Source organism: Pteropus vampyrus, unplaced genomic scaffold, assembly GCF_000151845.1.
Source record: "Pteropus vampyrus isolate Shadow unplaced genomic scaffold, Pvam_2.0 Scaffold215, whole genome shotgun sequence".
NCBI lineage: Eukaryota > Metazoa > Chordata > Mammalia > Chiroptera > Pteropodidae > Pteropus > Pteropus vampyrus.
Window position 1 is genome coordinate 2,335,749 of NW_011888996.1, and position 6,266 is coordinate 2,342,014.

The following is a 6,266-nucleotide window of genomic DNA, read 5'->3' on the forward strand; positions in this document are numbered from 1 at the left end:
CTGTGAACTGAGGCCAACTGCCACTATTTCCAGGCTTGGGACTGCTCAGAAAGTGGTATGGGGCATGCCAAGGCCAGATGCTGTTTGTTTGGGGTTTGTGAACCTTTGAGAGATTTTAAGAAAGTCTGAAGCATGAGCCAAGACAGGCTATTTATATGGAAAAGCCACTGGAAGCAGCTTAGGTGGGTCTAAAAGTTGGGTGGGGCAGGGTCTTGGAGAATCACCAGGGCAGAGTGAACACTGTTAGCTGATGAAGACTCAAATATAACAGCCACCTGTGTCTGCATGCTGTGTTTGGGGAGGGCTCAAGAAAGAAACAATGGCCTCTGTCAGCAATTCTGTCTGGAAGTAAGCTACCCCTCAAGCTCTTGCCCTGAAGCCAGATAATTCAGATCCTCCCTGTATGTCCCTGGTACCTTTCTAGCTGATGCCCTCATGCTGGAGCTCAGAGCCAGAGAGTACATCAGTGAGTAAATCCATGCACAGGCCCTTTAACAGGAATGCCTGGGACTCCAGCAACCCTCTGTCTCACTCAGTCACAATCTCTGCTGGTTTCTACAGCCAAAAGTTGTGGGAACTTCCCTTTCCAGCACTGGAACCCTAGGCTAGGGAGCTTGGTGTAGGGCTGGGACACTTCACTCCTCAGAGAGGACCTCCAGAGCCCAGGTATCTCTCCTGATTTTTTTACATTCATTTTTTTCCGGCTTTACAGTGAGTATAATAAACAACTAGTTGCTCATATTTACATTGCACAATTCGATATTGTTGTTGTTGTTGTTGTTTATTTTGTTCTTTAGATTCCACATATACATGCAATCATATGGCATTTGCCTTCCCCTATCTGACTTACTCCACTCAGCACACTACCCTCTAGGTCCATATGCAATATCTTTTTCCATGCCCTTACTTTTAGTCTGAGTGTATTTTAATCTGAAGTGAGTCTCTTCTGGGCAGCATATGTAAAGGTCTTGTTTTCTTATCCATTCAGCCACCCTCTCTACTGAGTACTTGAGAACTTATTTCTTTTTCATTTGAAGTACTTGTTAATAGATATGTAGTTATTGCCATTCTTTATTCATATTTTTGCTACACATTTTTTTCTATCTAAAGAAGTCCTTCCAATAATTTCTATATATTGGCTTGGTGATGATGAATTCCTTTAGCTTTTTTCTTGTCTGGGGAACTCTTTATCTGTCCTTTGACTCTAAATGACAGCTTTGCTGGATAGAATAATCTTGTTTGTAGATCCTGGGTTTTCATTATTTTGAATATTTTGTGCCAAACCCTTTTGTCCTGCAAAATTTCTTTTGAGAAATCAGCTGCCAATCTTATGGGAGCTCCCTCATAGGTAACTAACTGCTTTTCTCTTGCTGCTTTTAAGATTCTCTCTTTGTATTTAACCTTTGGCATTTTAATTATGATGTGTCTTGGTGTGGGCCTCTTTTGGGTTCACCTTTTTTGGGACTTTCTGAGTTTCCTGGGGTTGTATGTCTATTTCCTTCACTAGGTTAGGGAAGTTTTCCATCATTATTTCTTCGAATAAGTTTTCAACTTCTTGCTCTTCTTCTCCTTCCGTACCCCTATAATGCGAATGTTGTTAGGTCATCCCATAGGCTCCTTATATTATCTTCACTATTTTGGATTCTTATTCTTGTTGCCATTCTGATTGAGTGTTCTCCACTATCCCATCCTCTATATTGGTGATTTAATCCTCCACTTCCTCTACTCTATTGGTTCCCTCTAATATACTCTTCATCTCAGATATTGTATTCTTTGTTTCTGACTGGCTCCTTTTTATAATTTTTATTTCCATTTTTATGTTTTTTTTAATCTCCTTGTTAAAGTTCTCACTGAGTTCATCTACTCTCCCCCTAAGTTCCTTGAGCATCCTTATAACCAGTGTTTTGAACCCTGCTTCTGGTAGATTGCTTCTCTCCATTTTGATGAATTCTTTTTTCTGAAGCTTTGTTCTGTTCTTTCATGTGGGACATGTTTTTTTGTCTCCCTATTTTGGCTGCCTCCCTGTGTCTGTTTCAATGTATTAAGTAGGGCTGTGGGGACCCTTGGCACAGACTTGAGAGGGGTCCAGCTGCAGGTCAAGTTCAGCCACAGCCTATGTACCTCCAGGGCCACCTGGTAATACTCAGCAAACGATCTACATATGGCTGCCACCCGTGCTGGGCTTATAGGTGCCTTGAGTGATCAAGTCTGAAACTGAAGTCATCTATCACTAGTGCAGGGTTTGGGGCTGCTCAGCAAGTGATACAGGGTACACTGAGGCCAGATGCTGCTTTGTTGGGTTTTGTGAGCTTTTGAGAGATTTTATGAAAGTTCGCAGCAGGAGTCAAGACAGTTCATTTGTATGGAATAAACCACTGGAAGCTTCTTGGGTGGTCCCACAAGTTGGGAGAGGCAGAGTCTCAGGGAATCCTGAGTCTCACTCCCTGGATGGAGTGACCTGTGTTATCCAGGTTGATGGCGCCTATGTCTGCAGGCTGGGACAGAAGAAGGCTCAAGAAAGGAACAATGGTTTCTGCCTATACCTCTGTCTGGAAGCAAACCACCCCTCCAGCCCTTGCCTTGAAGCTGGAAAGCTCAGTGCCTCCCTGTATGTCCCTGGCACCCCTCGAGTAGCTGCCCCAGTGCTAGAGCTTAGAGTGAGTGAGTCCATCAGCAAGAAAGTCTGGCCATGAGCCCTTTAAGAGGAAATTTCCTGCAGCCCTATGTCTCACCTACAATCTCCACTGGTTTTCACAGCTAGAGGTCGTGGGGATTTCTCTTCCCAGCACTGGAACCCTGAGCTAGGGAGCCCAGGGTGTGGCTGGGACCCCTTACTTCTCAGGTGGGGGAGGGGGCTCTGAAGCCAAGATAGTCCTCCTAATTCAAGATTGCCACTCGAGGTTGTGGGACTGGGCCGTTTCATGTCTCTGCTCTTCCTACTGTTTTGAGGTGACCTGTTATTGAGGTGACCTAGTGGTAGGACTTCTGTTCAGCCAAACCTCTGGCGACTCCACATACGGGTTGCTCTGTAGTTTTGTTATAATATTGGTATCTGAGTTTATTACTACTTTTGTTGTTGTTGTTTCTTTTGTTCTTTAGATTCCACATGTATGTGAAATCATGTGAAATTTATCTTTCTCTAACCAACCCATTTCATTCAGAATAATACCCTCTAGGTCCATCAAGACAATATCTTTTTCCATCCCCTTCCTTTTAGTCTGTGTGTGTCTTTTAATCTGAAGTGAGTCTCTTGTAGGCAGCATATGTAGGGGTTTTGCTTTCTTATCCATTCAGCCACTCTATATTTTAGTTAGAGCACTTAATTTATTTCCGTCTGCGGTACTCGTTGATAAATATGTAGTTATTACCATTCCTTATTCATGTTTTTGATACGTTTTTTTCTTCTTAAAGAATTCCCTCCAACATTTCCTGTAATACTGGCTTGGTGTTGATAAAGTCCTTTAGCTTATTTCTGCCTGGGAAGCTCTTTACGTGTTCTTCGACTCTAAATGACAGCTTTGCTAGATAAAGCATTCTTGGTTGTAGATCATGGGTTTTCATCACTTTGAATATTTTTTTGCCAAACCCTCTGTTCTGCAAAGTTTCTTTTGAGAAATCAGCTGCCAGTCTTATGGGTGCTCCCTCGTCAGTAACTAACTGCTTTTCTCTTGCTGCTTTTAAGATTCTCTCTTTGTATTTAAACTTGAGCGTTTTAATTACACTGTGTCTCGATGTGGGCCTCTTTGGGTTCCTCTTTCTTGGGACTCTCTGAGTTTCCTGGGGTTGTATGTCTATTTCCTTCACTAGGTTAGTGAAGTTTTCCATCATTATTTCTTCCAATAACTATTCAGCATCTTGTTTTCCTTCTGGTACCCCTATGACATGGATATTTTTACAATTAATTGTGTTCCGTAGGCTCTTAAATTATTATTATAGTCTTAGCTTATTTTTTCTTGCCATTCTGATTGGCTGCCCTTGGCTTCCCAATCCCCTATATCTGTAGTTCAATCCTCTTCTTCATCCACTCTGTTTATTCCATCTAATATACTCTTCATCTCGATAATGTGTTCTTCATTTCTGACTGGTTCCATTTTAAAATTTCCTTTTCCGTTTTTATGCTTTTTATCTCTTTGTTAAAGTTCTCGCTAAATTCATCTGTACTTCCCCTAAGTTCATTGAGCATCTTTATAACCAGTCTTTTGACCTCTGCATCTGTTAGATTATATTATTCTTGGATCTCTGTTTTGTTCTCTCATATGGTTTCTGCTTCTTTGTCTCACCATTTTGGCTGCCTTTCTGTGTCTGTTTCTATGTACTAAGCAAAGGTACTAAGTCTCCCAGTCTTAGTGCGGCTTTGTGTAGTAGGTGTATAATGGCATAGTCCTGAGAGGGGTTCAGCTGCAGGCCAAGTTTAGCCCCAGCCTGTGCCCCTCTGGAGCCACCTCTTAAGATTCAGCAAGCAATCCACGGATGCTGTGCTTATAGTTGCCCCAAGAAACCACACCAGAAACCAAGGCTAGCTGCCACTCGTGTGAGTCTTGGCTCTGCTCAGCGAGGAGCCCCTGACTTGCTGAGGATATATCTGGATGTGGCTTGGGTGGGGCTGTGAGTTGGGGGAGGTAGAGTTTCAGGGAATCCTCTGGGCAGAGCGACCTCTGTTATCCAGTTTGATGACGTTTCAGCTATAACGGTGCTGTGTCCATACACTGGGGGTGGGGAGGGCTCAACAGAAGAACAATAGATACGACTGACATTTCTGTCCAGGAGAGATCCCATCCTCTAGCCCTCACTCCAACAACTCAGTGTCCTCTTATAAGTCTCTGGTTCCCCTTGTACAGCCTACTTGGTGCTGGTGCTCAGAGCAAGCAGGTCTGTCACCATGAAAGTCTGCTCACTGACATGGCCCCTTTAGAGGCATCTGCTATTGCCAGCTGCTGCTGCTATGGCCTCAGTCCCACTCAACCTTTGGGGACCAGCAGCCTCGCTTCCTCGCCCCATTATAACTCCTCCCATTGCAGGGTGATTTCTTATTTCTCTCCCTAGGAGTAGGGCTTATTGATCTAGATCCCAGGCAACTTTCCTTGCTGTTTGCTCTGTTTCTGTCACAACTTTGTTTTGGTTGCAAGAGGGATGAACAAAGCCTTTATCATCTACACTATTTTTTTTTCTCCAAGCTCCCTCCTAATTTTTAACCACCACACATGAGTGTGGGACCAGCCTATTTTGCATTTCTGCCCCTCCCACTAGTCTCAAGGTGGCTTCTTCTGTATGTCCTTAACTGTAGGACTTTTGTTCAGCTATACTTCAGATGGTTCTCAATTATGGTTGTTCTGTAGTTTAGTTGTAATTTTGATAGGGTCGTGAGAGAAAGCGAGCACAGTGTTTACCTACTGCACCTCCTTAATCTTGGAATTAGTCATTTAAAAGATGTACAGATTGTCTCCATTTTTTTTTAAATGATAGTGAAGGATTAAAGCATTTTTTATATGTACAAATACAGGAGAGTGTGCTATCACTCACATAGAAAAGGCTTTTACACTTATTTAAATTCACATTCCAGAATCATTACCAGTTGGCCTAAAATTTAGTCTTTCCCTGCCATTACTAAAATATTTAATATATATGAATGACAGTGCTTTATTTACTTTCTGAGTGCTCTGTTCCTTTGTATTAACCCATGAAAGTCAAGATAATTGATCCTGAACAAGATCATAGAAAACAAGGAGGAAGTGACTGTTTTAATTCAATCAGCCTTGGGAAAGCGGTTGTACCAAGTCTCTCAGCTATATATTTCAAACGCTGGGAGAAATGCTTTTGTGAGAAACCAGCAAAAGCCCCCAAATTATTTTAAAGCATTATGAGGCAGATTATTATTAATAGCAGGAGAAGCTATTCACATAGCCCCAGCCCTTGTTAGAACCAAAAACAGAACATTTCCTTCTCAGCTAATGACAAGAAGGTACATTGTGTTGCCCTGTCCCCTTGTGAATTCCTTCCCGCCAAGAGAACCTTGACAACACTTTCATAAAATCCATTCCTGTATAACCAACAGACTATTCGACTCTCCAAATTGCAGTAAAGGTTTCTAAATGGGTCTTTTAGAATAAAATGTGTTTCCTGAAGAAGAAATTAGAATGGCTGTTTGGAGTATTGAAAGCCTGTCTTTATCCAGGGAACAGGAACTTCTTTTGGAATCACTTCCCCCTGAAATGTTCAATCTTGTTGTTACATTTAGAGAGAGAGAGAGAGAGAGAGAGAGAGAGAGA